General features: G+C 34.8%; 1 protein-coding gene and 1 pseudogene across 4 annotated transcripts in view; one reads left to right on the forward strand and one right to left on the reverse strand.

Moving 5' to 3' along the window:
• Nucleotides 1–18,492, forward strand: part of DENND1B (DENN domain containing 1B) — a 269,661-nt gene that overhangs the window by 80,169 nt on the left and 171,000 nt on the right. The window lies entirely within an intron of this gene.
• On the reverse strand, nucleotides 978–2,860 carry LOC116457682 (elongation factor 1-alpha 1-like; annotated as a pseudogene).

Raw genomic sequence — 18,492 nt, forward strand, 5'->3', positions numbered from 1 at the left:
TTCAGTTATTTTGGATAAATACCCAGGAGTGGGATTGCTGGATCATGTGGTAGTTCTATTTTTAATTTTTTGAGAAACTGTTTTCCATAGCTGCTGTAGCATTTGATATTCCCACCAACAGTATACAAGGGTGCCAATTTTCTACACTCTCTCCAACACTTATCTTTGTTTATTTGGTTGTTGATAATGGGCATTCTCACAGGTGTGAGATGATATCCAACTGTAATTTGCATTTCCTTCATAATTAGTGATGTTGAGCATGTCTTCATATAACTCTTAGCCATTCGTATGACTTCTTTGGAGAAATGTCTGTTTAAGTCCTTTGATGAGTTTTTGATCAGGTCTTTTTTTTTTTGCTGTTAAGTTATAGGAGTTCCTTATATGCTTTGGATAGTAACCCTTTGTCATATGTATGGTTTGCAAATATTTTCTTAGATGTTATAGGTTGCCTTTCACTCTTCAGGATGTTTTCTTTGCGGTGCAGAAGTTTTTTAGTTTGACGTAATTCCACTTGTCTATTTTTGCCTTAGTTGCCTGTGCATATGTTTATAAACATCCATATCATATATCCATGATTGGTGTTGTAGCCAAGAAATTATTGCCAAGACCAATGTCATGAAAGTTTTTCCATGTTTTCTTCTAAGAGTTTTACACTTTTCACATCTTATGTTTAAGTCTATTTTTTTCATTAAAATATATTTTAATGGGTTTCAAAATTCCATGACAGATTTTTTTGGTCAGGTTATTTCCATGAAGAAGTAATTGTTTTAAAGACTAACAACTTAAGAACTCTCACACACAAAAAAACAAGAATGTTCCATAAAATGTTCTCCTTTCCTTCTGAAGGTTTTATAATGCATTGGTATCATTAACCAGTTTTTTGCTATTAAACTTAAAATGGCCTATTCAGGCAAATACTTCTGGGACTGTTCTTCAACCACTGAATAAAACTAGGGTGCAGGTATTAGGGATAATATTCATTTAGCCTCCTGAACTTTCTGGGCAGACTTGCTGACCTTCCTAACTCTAGCAGCCCTCTTGTCCACTGCTTTGAAGACACCCACAGCAACTGTCTGTCTCATATTATGAACGGTAAAATGACCAAGAGGGGGATGGTCAGAGAAGCTCTCAACACTCCAGCAACCAGCTGAACGATGGCAGCTCACTAGATTTCAAGAGTTTAGGGCCACCTTCCAGCTTCTTACCAGAGTGGCAATCAATCTTGCTTCAATCAAGCAAACTTGCAAGCAACATAAGCTGTGTGACAGTCTAGTATTGGAGGATAACCAGAACCTATTTGGCCTGAATGGCTCAAGATAATCACGTGAGCAGTGCAGTCAGCTGCTTCCATTGATGAGTCATTTTTGCTGTCACCAGCAACATTGCCATGACGAGTATCTTTGACAGACACATTCTTGACATCGAAGCCCACATTATCCTTAGGAAGAGCTTCACTCAAAGCTTTTTGGTGCATTTCAACAGACTCTACTTCAGTTGTAGTGTTAACTGGTGCAAAAGTAGACCACATGCTGGGTTTGAGAATAGCAGTCTCCACTAGCCCCAAAGGGACAATGCCAATATCACCAATTGGTAGGGGCAGACACAAGAGCTTGTCAACTGAATGAATTGATGGTAGGATGCAATTCAGAGCTTTAAGCAGCATGGTTAATGCTGTAAAGCATTAAAGATGGTATTGCCATCTTTACAGGTGACTTTCCATCTCTTGAGCCAAGGTATGTTAGCACTTGACTCCAGCATATTGTCAACATTCTAACATTGATGGCAGGGTCTGTTTCTTGTTCACGGCTGCACCTCAGTGCCAAGCATAGTGCCTGGTAGGTAATAGACTCCTTAAGTTTTGTTGAATTAATAAAGGATGGATTAAAAAAAAAAAGAAATTGGCACAAATGCTACTGTAGCAGGTCTGTAGCCAGTTTTCTTAATATGGGTGCTGATTTCCTTAATGATTTTCTCGTATCTCTTCTGGCTGTAGGGTGAGTTGGTGGAATCTGTTTTGTTAACATGAACAGTTGGTTGTTTTACAATCAATGCGAAAGCCAGAGGGATATGCTCATGAGTCTGCTCATTCTTGGAGATACCAAGTTCAGATTCATCAGCACCAGCAGCAACAGTAAGGATAGCACAGTCAATTTGATATTGACATGGTTTGTCTCTGTGTCTCCACCCAAATCTCATCTTGAATTGTACCTCCCATAATTCCCACATGTTGTGGGAGGGACCTGGTGGGAGATAATTGAATTGCAGGGGGCAGTCTCCCCCATACTGTGTTCATGGTAGTGAGTAAGTCTCACGAGATTTGATGGTTTTATAACAGGTTCTCCTTTCACTTTATTCTCTTTCTCTCTTTGCCTGCTGCCATGTAAGACATGACTTTGTTCTTCCCTCACCTTCTAACATGATTATGAGACCTCCCCAGCCATATGGGACTGTGAGTCCATTAAACCTCCTTTTCTTTATAAATTACCCAGTCTCAGGTATGTCTTTATCAGCAGTGTGAAAATGGACTAATACAATAAATGTTTCTGTAATCATGTTTTTGATAAATTCTCTGTGTCCTGGGGCATCAATGATAGTCACATAGTAGTATTTGGTGATCTCAGATTCCCATGTGGAGATATCAGTGGTGATACCATGCTCAAGCTCAGCTTTCAATTTATCCAAGACCCAGGCATACTTGAAGGACCCCTTTCCCATCTCGGCAGTCTTGTCTTCACATTTTTTTAATGGTTCTTTGGTCAATTCCACCACATTTATAGACTGGATGGCAAGTAGTAATGGACTTGAATGAATCTACATGTCCAGTGATGATGATGTTGATATGAGTCTTTTTCTTTCTCATTTTTGGTTTGATTTAAGGGTAGTTTTCATGACACCTGTGTATTCTGGTGGCAAACCCTTTGCCAAAAAGCTGCTTAGGTCTTTTGTCCATTTTGAGTAGATTTTTGTGTATAGTGTAAGATAAGGGTCTAATTTCGTTCTTTTGCATGTAGACATCCAGTTTTCCCAAGTGTTTGTTGAAGAGACTATCCTTGCTTCATTGTGTATTCCTGGTACCCTTGTTGAAAATTAGTTGAACATATTTGCATGGGTTTATTTCTGAGGTATTTTGTTCCATTGGTTATATGTCTGTCTTTCTGCCAGTACCATACTGTTTTAATTACTGTGGCTTTGTAATATACTTTGAAATCAGGAAATATGATGCCTCCACCTTTGTTCTTCTTTCTCAAGGTTGTTTTAGCTATTTGGGGTCCTTTGTGGTTCCATATGAATTTTAGGTTGGTTTTTTCTATTTCCATGAAAAATGCCATTGGGATTTTGATAGGGATTGCATTGAATCTGTAGATTGCTTTGTGTATTATGGCTATTGTAATGATCTTGAAGTATTCCAATTCATGAACATGGGATGTCTTTTTATTTATTTGTGTCTCTTAAAATTTATTTCATCAGTGTTTTATAGTTTTTCATTTGCAAATCTTTCATTTCCTTGGTCAATGTTATTCCTAAGTATTTTATTCTTTTTGATCTTATAGTAAATGAGATTGTTTTCTTAATTTGCTTTCAAATAGTTTGATGTGATTGTATACAGACACAGCTGATTTTGTATGTTGATTTTTATATCCTACAACAAATTTTTCTGAATTTATTTAGTATGTCTAATAAATTTTTGATGCGCTCTTCAGGGTTTTCTACATATAAGGCCATGTCATCTGTGAACAGAAATAATTTTACTTCTTCCTTTCTAATTTGGATACCCTTTATTTCTTTTTGTTGCCTAATTGCTCTGACTGTGACTTCCAGTACTATATTGAATGGAGGTGGTAAGAATAGGCATTTTGGCTTTGTTTCTGATCTTAAGGAAAGACTTTCAGTTTTTCACTATTAAGTATAATGTTAACTGTGAGTTTTTCATATATGGCCTTCATTATTTTGAGATAGTCTCACCCTGTTTGTAGTTTGTTGAGATTTTTTATTATGAAAAAGTGTTGAATTTTGTCAAATGCCTTTCTGCATCTATTAAGAGATCTTGAAGAAAGTGAAGAGTAAAGAGTTACTGAAATTTCTTGCTTAGAAGATTAGATAAATGGTGATGCTATTAATTAAGGGAAAGTAGAAATTTTTGAAGAAGATAAATAGATAAGTCTTAGACATAATGTGTTTTATTTCTTCAAACATTCTGGTTAAAATATCAAAGTAACAGTTGTTACAAATGGAAAAAATATACAGCTCCGAGGAGACATTGGAAGCATCGATAATACTTAGAAAAACCTTACCTAATGCTGCCCCAAGCACTTTACTCTTGTAAATTCATCTAATTCTCACTGTAACACTACAAAGTAGGTATTAGTTGTTATCTTATTTTATAGATGAGAAAGCTGAGGCACAGAGAGGCCATGTCACTCACCCGAGGTTCCACAGCTTTTAAGTGGCAGAACATTGATTTGAGTCAATGCATTCCGGACTCTGCGTTCATGTTCTCAACTATTTATACTATTCTGCTTCAGAAATAAAGACTCCCATTTACTAAGCATTTTAACATGCTAGACATTGTATTGAACATTATTTGTATTATATCAATTATCTAATCCTCAATACAGCTGTTTTATTTCACAGAATAGGAAATTGAAGCAAAGAGAGGAAAAGTTGCATGAACGATTTTACACAGCTGTTAGGTCGTTCAGCTGGATTCTGAACCTAGCATTCTGGCTGGAGAGCCCAAGCTTTTATCAGTTGTGTATAGCAGTGAGAGTAGATTCCCCATGGAAAGGTAAGAGCTGAATACAGAGTCCAGAGGGAACACCAATATGAAGAAGGAGTTGTGAAGCAGCCTGAAAAGAAATGACAAAGATAGAGAGTTACAAAAAAAAAGAGAGATATCTAGGAAGATACTTTTCAGTGGGAGATTAGTCTAAAATCTTGGTTTTCTTAGATTAAGGAGCAGAGTACTTTCATCTTTGAATCCTAGTTTCATACATAGTACATTTCTTTTTTTTTTTATTATTATACTTTAGGTTTTAGGGTACATATGCACAATGTGCAGATTTGTTACATATGTATCCATGTGCCATGTTGTTTTGCTGTACCCATTAACTCGTCATTTAGCATTAGGTATATCTCCTAATGCTGTCCCTCCCCCCTCCCACCACCCCACAACAGTCCCCGGAGTGTGATGTTCCCCTTCTTGTGTCCATGAGTTCTCATTGTTCAATTCCCACCTATGAGTGAGAACATGCGGTGTTTGGTTTTTTGTCCTTGTGATAGTTTACTGAGAATGATGTTTTCCAGTTTCATCCATGTCCCTACAAAGGACACGAACTCATCATTTTTTATGGCTGCATAGTATTCCATGGTGTATATGTGCCACATTTTCTTAATCCAGTCTATCGTTGTTGGACATTTGGGTTGGTTCCAACTCTTTGCTATTGTGAATAGTGCCGCAATAAACATACGTGTGCATGTGTCTTTATAGCAGCATGATTTATAGTCCTTCGGGTATATACCCAGTAATGGGATGGCTGGGTCAAATGGTATTTCTAGTTCTAGATCCCTGAGGAATCGCCACACTGACTTCCACAATGGTTGAACTAGTTTACAGTCCCACCAACAGTGTAAAAGTGTTCCTATTTCTCCACATCCTCTCCAGCACCTGTTGTTTCCTGACTTTTTAATGATGGCCATTCTAACTGGTGTGAGATGGTATCTCACTGTGGTTTTGATTTGCATTTCTCTGATGGCCAGTGATGATGAGCATTTTTTCATGTGTTTTTTGGCTGCATAAATGTCTTCTTTTGAGAAGTGTCTGTTCATGTCCTTTGCCCACTTTTTGACGGGGTTGTTTGTTTTTTTCTTGTAAATTTGTTTGAGTCCATTGTAGATTCTGGATATTAGCCCTTTGTCAGATGAGTAGATTGCAAAAATGTTCTCCCATTCTGTAGGTTGCCTGTTCACTTTGATGGTAGTTTCTTTTGCTGTGCAGAAGCTCTTTAGTTTAATTAGATCCCATTTGTCAATTTTGGCTTTTGTTGCCATTGCTTTTGGTGTTTTAGACATGAAGTCCTTGCCCACACCTATGTCCTGAATGGTATGCAGATGACATGATTGTATATCTAGAAAACCCCATTGTCTCAGCCTAAGATCTCCTTAAGCTGATTAGCAACTTCAGCAAAGTCTCAGGATACAAAATTAATGTACAAAAATCACAATCATTCTTGTATACCAATCACAGACAAACAGAGAGCCAAATCATGAGTGAACTCCCATTCACAATTGCTTCAAAGAGAATAAAATACCTAGGAATCCAACTTACAAGGGATGTGAAGGACCTCTTCAAGGAGAACTACAAACCACTGCTTGATGAAATAAAAGAGGATACAAACAAATGGAAGAACATTCCATGCTCATGGGTTGAAAGAATCAATATCGTGAAAATGGCCATACTGCCCAAGGTAATTTATAGATTCAATGTCATCCCCATCAAGCTACCAATGACTTTCTTCACAGAATTGGAAAAAACTGCTTTAAAGTTCATATGGAACCAATAAAGAGCCCGCATCGCCAAGTCAATCCTAAGCCAAAAGAACAAAGCTGGAGGCATCATGCTACCTGACTTCAAACTATACTACAAGGCTACAGTAACCAAAACAGCATGGTACTGGTACCACAACAGAGACATAGATCAATGGAACAGAAAAGAGCCCTCAGAAATGATGCCGCATATCTATAACTATCTGATCTTTGACAAACCTGACAAAAACAAGCAATGGGGAAAGGATTCCCTATTTAATAAATGGTGCTGGGAAAACTGGCTAGCCATATGTAGAAAGCTGAAACTGGATCCCTTCCTTACACCTTATACAAAAATTAATTCAAGATGGATTAAAGACTTAAATGTTAGACCTAAAACCATTAAAATCCTACAAGAAAACCTAGGCATAGTACATTTCTTAATAATCACTTGTTAAAGTCATTGAGCGAGGTGTCACACATTTTAGAAAAGTTAAATATGATAAAGAATGGAAAAGGGCTATTAAATGTAGAAACTAGAGATTACTAGTGGCAGCAGGCTGAGAAAACTCAGTAGCAAAATGTGGTAGAGACTTGTTGAATGTATTATGCTTTCAAGGAAATTTTCAGTGAAAGGAGTAACTATTTTAGTTATTCTTTTTAGCTGATATAAGGTTAAATCTAACTTCACAGAATTTACCTTAATCTGCTTTTATAAATTAGTTATTCTTGTTTTATTTTGTCCCTTATTTATGATATATTTCCATAAAATGTAAGAATAAGTAGAAGGCATGATATAATTTATTCAGGAGAATTATTTATTTTTAAATGAGAAAGCTTGTTAAGGAATTTTATTTATAGTTCCTCCCTTATTGAGTAAAATCCTCTGTAAGAGACTTAGGAAATTGTGTTTTCTGTTTAAGTTCTCTTGTGCCAAAGCAGACTAAACTGGAGTGATCAAAACTCATTGCTATTTGGTAAGGGCTCTTTGATGGCTTTCTGTTATGTAAAAACAACGGGTATTCATATTTCAGTTTATCATAGAAAGCATTCTACATGATAAGAACTAAGAACAAAATTGGCATCTTCACTTATAAACTCAGCAAGAGGCCAAAGATTACATCAGCAGGAAGTGTGAACTAAATTTTTATTCCAAGAGGTGAGTCTTCTATAATGGATAAGGTAGTATAAGTTTGTAAAATATTAGCTCCCAATATTTCTATTTGGAATTTCAAGAAACACTCTAAAAAAAAAACACTTAGGACTTCAGATTTTAAATTTTGGGGCTGGTCTGAGTGCAGTAGTTTTTACAACTAATTGATCACTATCAGTTAACATTTCTTTGTTCCTTCTCTACTTCCACTACTTCGTTTGACTAGCCTTAAAAAATGAATATATAAATAACATTAATGGGCATGTGCATTTTTGTAGAAGAAAAATCTTGTGTAATTTAAGATAACCTAAAAATACAGAAAACAATTAGGATCTCCTAGATTCTTGATTTTTTTTAGTACACTTTGCTGACTAAATAAAACCTGAATATAATTTTATTTTACTTGCTAAGTACTTAGTTCCTGCTTTAAGTTGAAAGAGTTACAAGAAGTCTAACAAAGTTTACTGAATAAAATTGCTAAAAGTATAACAACTGACCCCAGGTTGTCTCCCTTCCAAGTTACATGTCTTTATCTGACCACCAGGCATAGACAGCTTTGTCTTATTTAGAGATTCGCAATCCTGAGCTTAAGATGAAATAGTCTGTCAACCATATATTTCTCTATTATTATTGACCTTGCTTAATCTCATCCTGCCTATGTTATTCTAGTATTATTTGTTTATTCTGATATGACTCTTGTTCTCAATATGACATATAATTTGCTTCAGTTTTTTTTTTGTTTTGTTTTGTTTTTTGAGATGGAGTCTCACACTGTCGCCCAGGTTAAAGTGCAGTGGTGCGATCTTGGCTCACTGCAACCTCCGCCCCCTGGGTTCAAGCGATTCTCCTGCCTCAGCCTCCCGAGTAGCTGGGATCACAGGCACCCACTGTGATACCCAGCTAATTTTTTGCATTTTTAGTAGAGACGGGGTTTTTACCATGTTGGCCAGGCTGGTCTCGAACTCCTGACCTCGTGATTCACCTGCCTCGGCCTTCCAAAGTGCTGGGATTACAGGCATGAGCCACTGTGCCTGGTCCAGATTTTAAATAAAATGCCTCAAATTTAATTACTTGGTGTTTTGCTCATCTGTGAGAAGGAATCTGCTCTTATTTATAAGTCTATTACTTGAAAAGAGTTAAATACATGTTTTTACTGTAAATCTGATATTCTCAGTAGCAACAAATAAGCATAGATATAAGTAGCATTTTTTTTTGGCTTCACGGTAGAATTTCAAGGGAATAGAACAATCTATGGCAGATAAGACTCTCATTTGTTATGACATATTGTCTCATCTACCATTCTTTCATACCCCATCCCTTTATTTTTTTATATACCAGATAGAACCTTGGTTCTGAAGTATTTATTGTATAATCTTAACTCTTTATTTATATGGATAATATACACTGTATAAGGATCAAGTAGGCATCAGATTTAGGCATCTGCTGATTATAGATTGCAATCTCGATGAAAACAATGTAAAAAAATACATAGGGTTGGGGCATAATGGTTTGAAGCTTCAGGCTTTGTTTTCAAATCCTAACTCTATTATTTGCTAGCTGTTTGACTTTGGACAAGCTACTTAGCCTCTCAATCACTCTATTTAATTTTTTTTCACACATAAAAGGGAATGAAACATGGGTTGTTGTAAGGTTAAATGGGATAACGTATGCTAAGTGCTTAGGTCAGAACTTGGCACAGAGTAAGCATTTATTTTATCTTGTCTTTATTAGGAAGATAAAGTAAGCATGCAGACTCTTTTAAATCATATTACCTGAAATGTCTATCAGGGCAAATTGATTCTGATGGTGCTAAAATGGTGTCGTTTTACAGGAGTTCAGATTTTTTCTTAGCATGGGTAATGTGCCAGGCACTGATTAGGCCCTAGGGCACCTCCGAAGTTGAAAACAGCCGCAAAAACTTTGGAGACATACTTGTTCCAACTGATCTTTCCAACTGTAACAACTAGAGCTTTCTGATTCACCACTAACTCTATTGATCTGGTTGCTAACTAATCAATCACATATTGTGATTATAAGATCAAAAGTGGTTGAACACATTAAAACCTATGTCTTGATACAAGTGGTTAGGAAAATAAAGATACATGTTTTCATCATTGTAAGAGAAAATTTAGTGATTTCATACTTGAGAATATGATAATAAAGTTGCTTATTGATGGGAGTATAAAAATATGAAGAAGGATATTTATATTTCATAACATTGGAGAATACAATAATAATATCTCTTATTGCTTTTATATCTTTTAATCAGTGTGAGTCCCAGACCAGGTTCTCTCTGTGGAGCACCAGAAATTTTGTCCAGCTACCTCTTGTATGTCTCCATTTTTACTCCTCTGTATATCTCAGTTTCGTGCCTGTTTCTGCATTCTTGCTGCAGCTATCTTATTTCAGGCCAGCACCATACACTTCACTTACTGTAAAAGCATTATATCTGATCCCCCAGCCTTTAGTCTTACCCCTTTTCAGACTTCTCACACTATAGCCAGAGTGATCTTGCTAAAATTGAAGTCCAATCATATCCCTTCCTTGCTTTAAACCCTTCAAATTGCCTTTATTTCTCTTAGGGTGGCTATATGATTTATTGTTCAAACTGAGATATTTATTAATTTATTTTTGAGCTATAATTTATATGTGGTGAAATGCAGATCTTAAATATACAATGAGATTAGTTTTGACATATGCATACAACTGTGTAACCCATATTCTTTTCAAGATACCTTGTATTAATCTATCACTCCAGGAAGTTCCCTCCTGCTGCTTCCTGGTTAGTCTATTTAATATCCACTCTGATTCCTCATTCCACTCCTCCCCCTACCCCAGACAAACACTGGCTGATTTCCACTAATGTAAATTATAACTCAGATACTTTTGAAAGTAAAAGAGAATGCTACTGATAATTATAATGAGAAGATATATGGAAAGTGTTGCCAGAAGGAATGGTTTCCTTACCCTTTTTATTAAGTCTTAAATTTTTAATTGGCCTAAAGGCCTTATATAATCAGTCCCCTGGTTATTTCTCAATCTAATTTGTCTTATTACTTACTATCTCAACATTTGTACTTCTTTTTCAACTCCAGACCTTTCTTTGCACATATGTTTTCCTATGATGGAAGGACCACCCCTATATCCCCTCCACCACTCTTTCCTCATGTTGTAGCCTGGCCAACTTCTTATTTGCTCTTCATTTCCCTATTTACATAGGATTTCTTCCTTTGGGACTTTTCTCCTAGACCTGTCACACATTGATTTATATGTCTGTCTTCTAGAGTCCCTACTATTTTTCAATTTACCTACCAATGCTCTTACTACTCTACATTGTTATTAGCTGTGATTGCTATTCTAATGTATTAAATATTTGCAAAGTGAATATACATAAAAATTAGTTATTTGTATAATTTCACACTGAGTGTGTAAATATATGAGTGGTACTGACTAGACTTTATACCTTTTAAGTAAATAGTCTTCATTAAAATAATCTGTTTTTAAAAATTGTGTAATTATAATTTAGTTCCTCTAGACAAAGCTTCCAAATAACTGAATGAACAATCAGTTATGATTTTTCCAAACTTTTCAAATACACCATGAATCTCATTTCTACTGGGTGATCTCATAGACTTCCAAGACATTCAAGGCTTAAATAAATAATTAATAATATGCCACTGACGCCAGAATATAAGAACTAGCTAAAGATATATTTTTACACACTTTAAAATGTAGAGTCCCTGATTTATTCTTGAAAACTAAAGGCCTTATTGTTTCTTGAAGCAACTAGATAAACCACAAGAGTCCTATCTGGTTTATCACAGGATTTACTATTTTGGGAAAACAAACAGTTTAGGGATAGTTCTAAACTAGGTTCCAGGCAGGACCAAAAAAAAAAAAAAAAAAAACCAAGGTTAATTATAATTTATTGCTCTGGAACATATTTTATCACTATGTTCCATCTGTTTCACAAAAATCAGTTTTCTAATATATGGCCTGGGCAGTTAATGGAGAATATTTGCATGAATATGATGACAGAAAGATAATATGAACATAGACTAGGTGTGAAGACTAAGAGAAATAATATGGTGGTTTGGTGTCTACAAGACTGAGGAGAAATGTAAAATAGAGACTGACAAAGAACAAAGAAAGATTGCTTCAAAAGTAAAATAGAAACCAAAATTCTGTAATACAAGGCAATAATACTAAAAGGATGTTTTCTAAGGTTACCTTTAGCAATACCCTTTGTCAAGATAGTTGAAGACAAAGCCTACTTTTAGGTTGTAGATGAGACCAATAAATACTTCTGTTCCTCAAACTGGCCAGTACCTTACATAGAGTTGGTGATTAATCTTTATTATTGGATTGTTGAATAAGTACATGAATAAAAGAATTTGATCAGTATGTCCCCCTTAAATTGAAAATATCTGTTGATATGACTCTGAAGGTATTTTTAATTTGAAAGAAAGCAGCCAATGTTGTAGTCCAAAGTAAGCTTTTTGTATGTGATGAAATCATCAGATAGGTACATTTGGATAACTTTGCAATGTTAACAATGTTTGCTTCTATTGTGTTTGGTTAGATAGAAGTAGTTGCATATATTAAAATATATATTTGTACATACCTCTGTATCCACATCCATACCTACTTACAAAATACATGAAAAATCTTCAAAAGAGCAGATAGGTTATTCAGTATAATGCTTTTCATCATGTTATATCTCAGTATGTTAAAGTTTTGGCAACAAGCTCTGGACACAGGACCTTTAATATTATACTGTGCTTAGTAAACACTTGTTAAATATATGTGAATTTAAATTCATATAACAAGAGTTATTAGAACAAATAGCTGACTAATAAAAGAGCTAACAGTTATTGGGGGTGGTTAATGTGCTTGATATTATCCTAATCATTTTATATGGATTTTTATTTTATTTTCACTTAATCCTCATATAAATTCCTCAAGTAAATCCTTGTGTGATCTTATGAGATAGACACTAATTTTTGCCCATTTCCTAGATGAGGAAACTGGAGCACATAACCAGTAGTTTGCAGAACCAGAATTTGAATGAGTTAAGTACGTCATGCACTTGGCTACTTTGATATGCTGCCTAATGTGTGTGTGCTTGTGTACATGTGAATATCCATCTATTTTCTTTTTTAAATCTAAGAATATAATTTTATTTTATTTTCAATAAAACACATACTTTAAAATGTATGTATTTATTGGGTTGCACACATCTATTTTCTAATGATCTAAAGTCTCCCTAGTTTTGAAAATTAGGAATTGTATTTCCTTTACTCTCAATAGCACATAGCTGTGGGTTGGAGTCATGGTAACTGATCATTAGTCAACTGCTGTAAAACTTGTTTCTTTCTAAAACTTGAAGCTTTTTCCTACTTATCTTAAGTCTACTTATCTTGATTTAAATGATTGCTTGATATTCATTTAAAAATACATTAGTATCTAGAAATGTAAGCAAATATTATGGGCAGTGTTCTATTTTATGATCTATTTCTTTGATCTAGAAAATATTATTAGTTAGTATAGGAGTGAATGAAGCAGAGATATATTTATTCTGAAGGGGGTAGGAGGTTATATGGTTATCAAGGGAAAAGAGTGGTAGTCTTCCCAAATGTCTTTTTCTTAGATAGAGCTGGGTAATTTCTATTCAAATCTCTGCTTAAAAGCTAGTGTTAACCTGGGGACACAACTTTTTTTAAGAGAGAGGGTCCCTGTCACCTAGTAAAGTGGAGTGAAGTAGTGCGATCACCTCCAGGGCTCAAGCAATCCTTCCACCTCAGCCTCTTGAGCAGCTGGGACTATAGGTGCATGCCACCATGCCTGGCTAATTTTTGTATATTTTTTTAGAAACAGGGTTTCACCATGTTGCCCAGGCTGGTCTCGAACTCCGTGGCTCAAGCAATCCGCCTGCCTTGGCCTCCTAAAGTGCTGGGATTACAGGTGTGAGCCACCGTGCCTGGCTGGGGCATAACTTTGAAGACAGTTTTTAATAGAATTTTTGAAAAAAAAAAAAAACAAAAAAAAAACCCTTGGAAACCCATATTCTTATATATACACTTTGATTTTTTTAAATACTTCTCTTTTCTTAAACTAATGAGAATAAATGTATTTTGCCTTTTATTTGCCAAGCACACCACTTGTCTTGTTGTAAATATAGATAATATATATAAATATATACATATACAAAATATTTGGATACATATATATTTTTATAATATATGTAAGTAAATACATGGAATATGTGTGTATATATATAATCCTATTGGTTTGGGATCCCCATGGATACCAAAATTCCACAGATGCTTAAGTCCTTTATATAAAATGGGACTTTTGTTTTGCATATAACTATGCACATCCTCCCATATATTTTAGATCATCCCTAGATTTCTTATACTATCATACTATCTAATACGGTGTAAATGCTCTATTAAGAGTTGTTATAGTATATTGGTTTTTTATATGTATTATTTGTATTTTTTCCAAATAGTTTTAATCCACAGTTGGTTGAATCTGCATAATCTTCTGGTTTTTTTTTTTTTTTTTGGTAATGTCACTCTCCACTGCTTCCAATCTAGTCTTTTTCATTGACATTGGATCAAACTAAAGTGATTGCATAGGTTTCATCACCTAAGACTTATGCACATAGAACTGACATTCTTGAAATTTATATTTTATAACATAGTTCTTTTTATAGTGGAATGTATTTGCTTCATGACAGTTATTTTAATATTCTAATAATATAAATTTATTTTAAATTCTTGATAGTGAAAAATAACTTGATCAGATTTAATAACCTAAGTAGTTTTAGTGTTGGAATTCACAGACTTAGAGTGCTTTCCCTAATTGAAGGAGGAGGGGTAAAAGAGGGATTTATTTCTAACGAAAACACTACATAAAAGTAAAATCCAAGAGAAAAATTCCGCACTGGGCATAGTTGTCCTGACAGTTCCTTTTTGGCCCTAAATTTAAAAATATATTCTCCAAGGGACATGGTGAAGCTGGAAACCATCATCCTCAGAAAACTTAACACAGGAATAGAAAACCAAACACTGCATATTCTCACTCATAAATGAGAGTAGAACACTTCTTAAAAAATAAAAGATGACAGAGAGGCTATCTCTGTAATTTGACAAATTAATATAATTCTCCCTATAAAATGCATTTTGATTTAATCACCCTGTTAATATAACTTTGTTTCCCTTGAAAATTTAAAATATCTGACAGTGTCCCTGAGAGTTTGCTGTGGTGCCCTGGAACATCTAAGTGCTGTTCGGGAATCTCAGTTATTACTCTCTTGTGTAAAGCATAAATAAATTGAATGAATGTGTAGCATTAGGTAATTCTCACTTATTTGGGGGTTAATATTCAAAATTAAGTAATCATTGTTTCAGAAATTCATGGCCTTTGTGAAAAATTAGATTAAAATGGACAAGTAGCCCATTTAGTTGTAGCAAAATGATTCTGAAAGTGTTATTCATATGAAATAAAATTACAGATAGTTTAAAATTGTCCTTATATGATATGGTGTAATATTTTTATTGAGAATTTTAGTATAAACATAATATTTGATTAATATTATGAGGATTCTTAAGAAGTAAAATATACTTCACTTGTATTTCTGTATAATTACATGTGTCATGGTTATTGGGAGATGAATGGGTTGAATTCTGACTTTTACTCTAACTAGTCTAAGGCTAAACTGAGCATAGATAACCATTTCCCTTGCCAGGGATTAGTTTAGGAGTGGCTTATGACCCTGTGGCTAATTAAATGTAATGGGAAAGTCAGGGATCAGACTTCTGGGAAAGGTTTCCTCACTGATAAAAAGACTGACAGAAAGGGAGGCTTCTTTCACTGAACACTGCTGTATCTTCATGGGATGAGCTGAACTCTGGAAGCTCATTTTGTGATCATGAGTAGAGATAGCTGAGGAAAAAGCCAACAAATTTAGCCCAGCAGGGCAGGAGGGAAGACTTCTGGGTCCATGAGGTAGATGTTGAATTAAACAGTCTCTAAACAAGTCAACCATGTCATTTCTTGCTATGAGAGTATAACTTTTCCTTACATACATTAAGCACCTTTAACTGATACAGTTACTCCTAGTCCTTAATTATCGGTGCTATTCAAACTGAAGTTAAAGACTCAGGACCCTCGTGGGTTTCGTGTAGGCAATCAAATTTGTGTTGTGAAAAACACTTCCAAGTGATTCTAAAACCTCTTCATCTTCTTTCTAATCCTTTCCACCCTCCATTGAGAACATCTGGAGCAAGATAGTTATGAAATTGAATGAAAGGACTTGGTGAGTGATTAATTATATGTGGGGGTCAGGGAAAAGGAGGGGTCATGGTAACTACTATGTTTCTGATTTGGGTAACTAGGTAGATGGTGCTGCCAGTTTAGGTGATAAGGACCATAAGTAAAAGAACAACTTCGGTTTTGTACATTCTTTGTCAGAGGTGTCTGGGAACATTTAGAAAGTCATACTAGAAAGTAGTTAGAGCTATAATCCTGGAGAAATATCTAAACTACAAGACTAAGAGATTTAGTAGTTGAAACTATGGGTATAGATGAGATTGCTTACAGGTATATCTTACTGAGTAGGGAAGAGAAGAAACTATGGAATTTCAGAGAACATTAGTATTTCAGTGTGCAGTGGAGGACAAAGTGGTTGAGAAGGAGGAATAACAATTAGTGATATTGACAATGACACATCTCATTTTATCTTAGATTTTTCTCAGATAAATTCAAAGACCTTTGTTCTAAGAACAAATTCTAAGAACTTTGATCAAGATGTAAACTTTAGTGTTTTTTTTTTTAAGTAAATTCTTTCTTAAATGCTTGTTTTCCTTTTCAGTTGATCAATTTATGGTGCTAAATGGTAACCTGTTGGGATAAATAATTATTATACCACTCTAACACTAGCAGTTGGCTCTAGTTCTCTCTTACAAGATCAATTTCATTGTAATGCTTATTACTAGAGATACACTGGTATGGAACCCCAAACCCCCCAAAATATAAATTTTCATCAGTCCTTGTTTCCAGTCATTAACGTGATAGTAGAAGTGCTGTTTTAGGACATGCACAGAAATATGTATTATTACCTCTTTCATTTTGCTGTTCATAATTTTGTATTCTATTCCATCCATTCTTTTTGTTATTCCTGTTTTTATCATTTGACATGTGTTAGCCAATATACTCTTTTGGCATAAAAATAAAATATTTTGGAGAGTTAGGCGGATTCTGAATCCCAAATAATTTTTCTTGGTTAAGGAATATTCTTTAAATGCAAAAGTCTGTAGAAAAAGGAAAAATTGACAACTTCTGTAGAGTATTGTCTTAAAGCTTTCACATAATCTGTGGATGCTAACCTAGGATTTTGTGTGTGCATGTGTGTGTGTGTTTGTATATGTGTCATATTAAAAACACTGTGTAGTGAAAATACCAGCCTTTATACACACTTTTGTAATAAATGTGGAAGTATAATTTTCAATTAATACTGTTGCTAAGAGGATCCATAAAAGCTATTTGCATGCATTTTATGCCTCCCTCCAAGTCTCTCTCTTTTCTTTTTACACTTCAGTTTCAATAGCACCTGTAATTAAGGAAGAAAACCAAGCCCTGGGAGCTAGGTAGGACTTCCAGCTATTGATCTGTGTAAACCCAGTTTATACTGTCAGGGGAGAAACAGTCAACTGCTGAGCTGCTTTGTCACTGACATAAGCTGCGAGAGGATTTTTTTTTTTTTTTTTTTTTGTCTATACTGTTTATACACTAGTCTATAGACCTGCTGGCTGGTTGAATTTTAAAGAGTGCGGAGGTTTAAAGACTTGTCCCCTGAGGGATGCTTCTGCCAGTTGGGAAGCGAGCTGAGGCTGTTTCGCAGAAGTGTATGCATGTGTGTTGCTTGTGGAAGAAGGGAGGGGGAGGGTGTGAAAGATTGAGCAACTAACTAGGAAGTGTTCATCTTAATTTGAGTCTTAAAATTGATGTGAAATATATTACTAATTTGTGTATTTAGAGGCAGATACTGAATTTTGAATATGTTCTTTATTGTTACGGAAATTATGTGGACAGTTTTATAGGAGGAGGTCTGAATAGTGTTCACATGTATAGTAAAAATGGTGAATGTTTCACTTTATGAAGTACAAGATGAGGATTAAGCAATGGTCAAGTGAAAATGAACTGGTCTCATTTGCAATGAACTGTTTTTCAGTTTACAGAATTTAACTTACTGCAAGTTTAGTAACTCTTTTAACAACATTTAACAAAATATTGTCAGTGGTGAAACAGTTAGCTTTTGCTTAATATGGAGTCTGTGCTCATATTTTTAAAGGTACATGATTATGATTATAAGCAATCCAGGGTACCCTGCCCTAAGAGTAGATTTTTTTTTTTTTTTTTACAAGATCCTTTTCTTTCTGCTTATGTGCGTTAAGGCACTGAAGCTTTCTTAGGTATTGGTATTGGAATTTTATAATGTTTTAGTTTTAGTTGACACTTTATTGTAGTCTACCTTTTTAAAAGAATGCAAGAAATTCTACTTTAAAACACTCAATGCTATATTTATGTATAGGGTTTAAATATTCAGATATTGATGACTTCTGTAGACCTTAGTTTTAGTGGCAAAGAAGTGGTAGCAAAAATATATCGTTCAGTGAGGATGACTGCTGCATTAAGATATTTGCTTTTTTTTCTTTTTAATGGGAAACATCCTTATAAAACTCTGTCTTGTAAAATTGCCTGACTTTGAAGTTGTATGATGTTGTCTTCAAGTTTAAAGTTTAACTTTTGAA

This window comes from Hylobates moloch, unplaced genomic scaffold, assembly GCF_009828535.3.
Source record: "Hylobates moloch isolate HMO894 unplaced genomic scaffold, HMol_V3 SCAFFOLD_18, whole genome shotgun sequence".
NCBI classification, from domain to species: Eukaryota; Metazoa; Chordata; class Mammalia; order Primates; family Hylobatidae; genus Hylobates; species Hylobates moloch.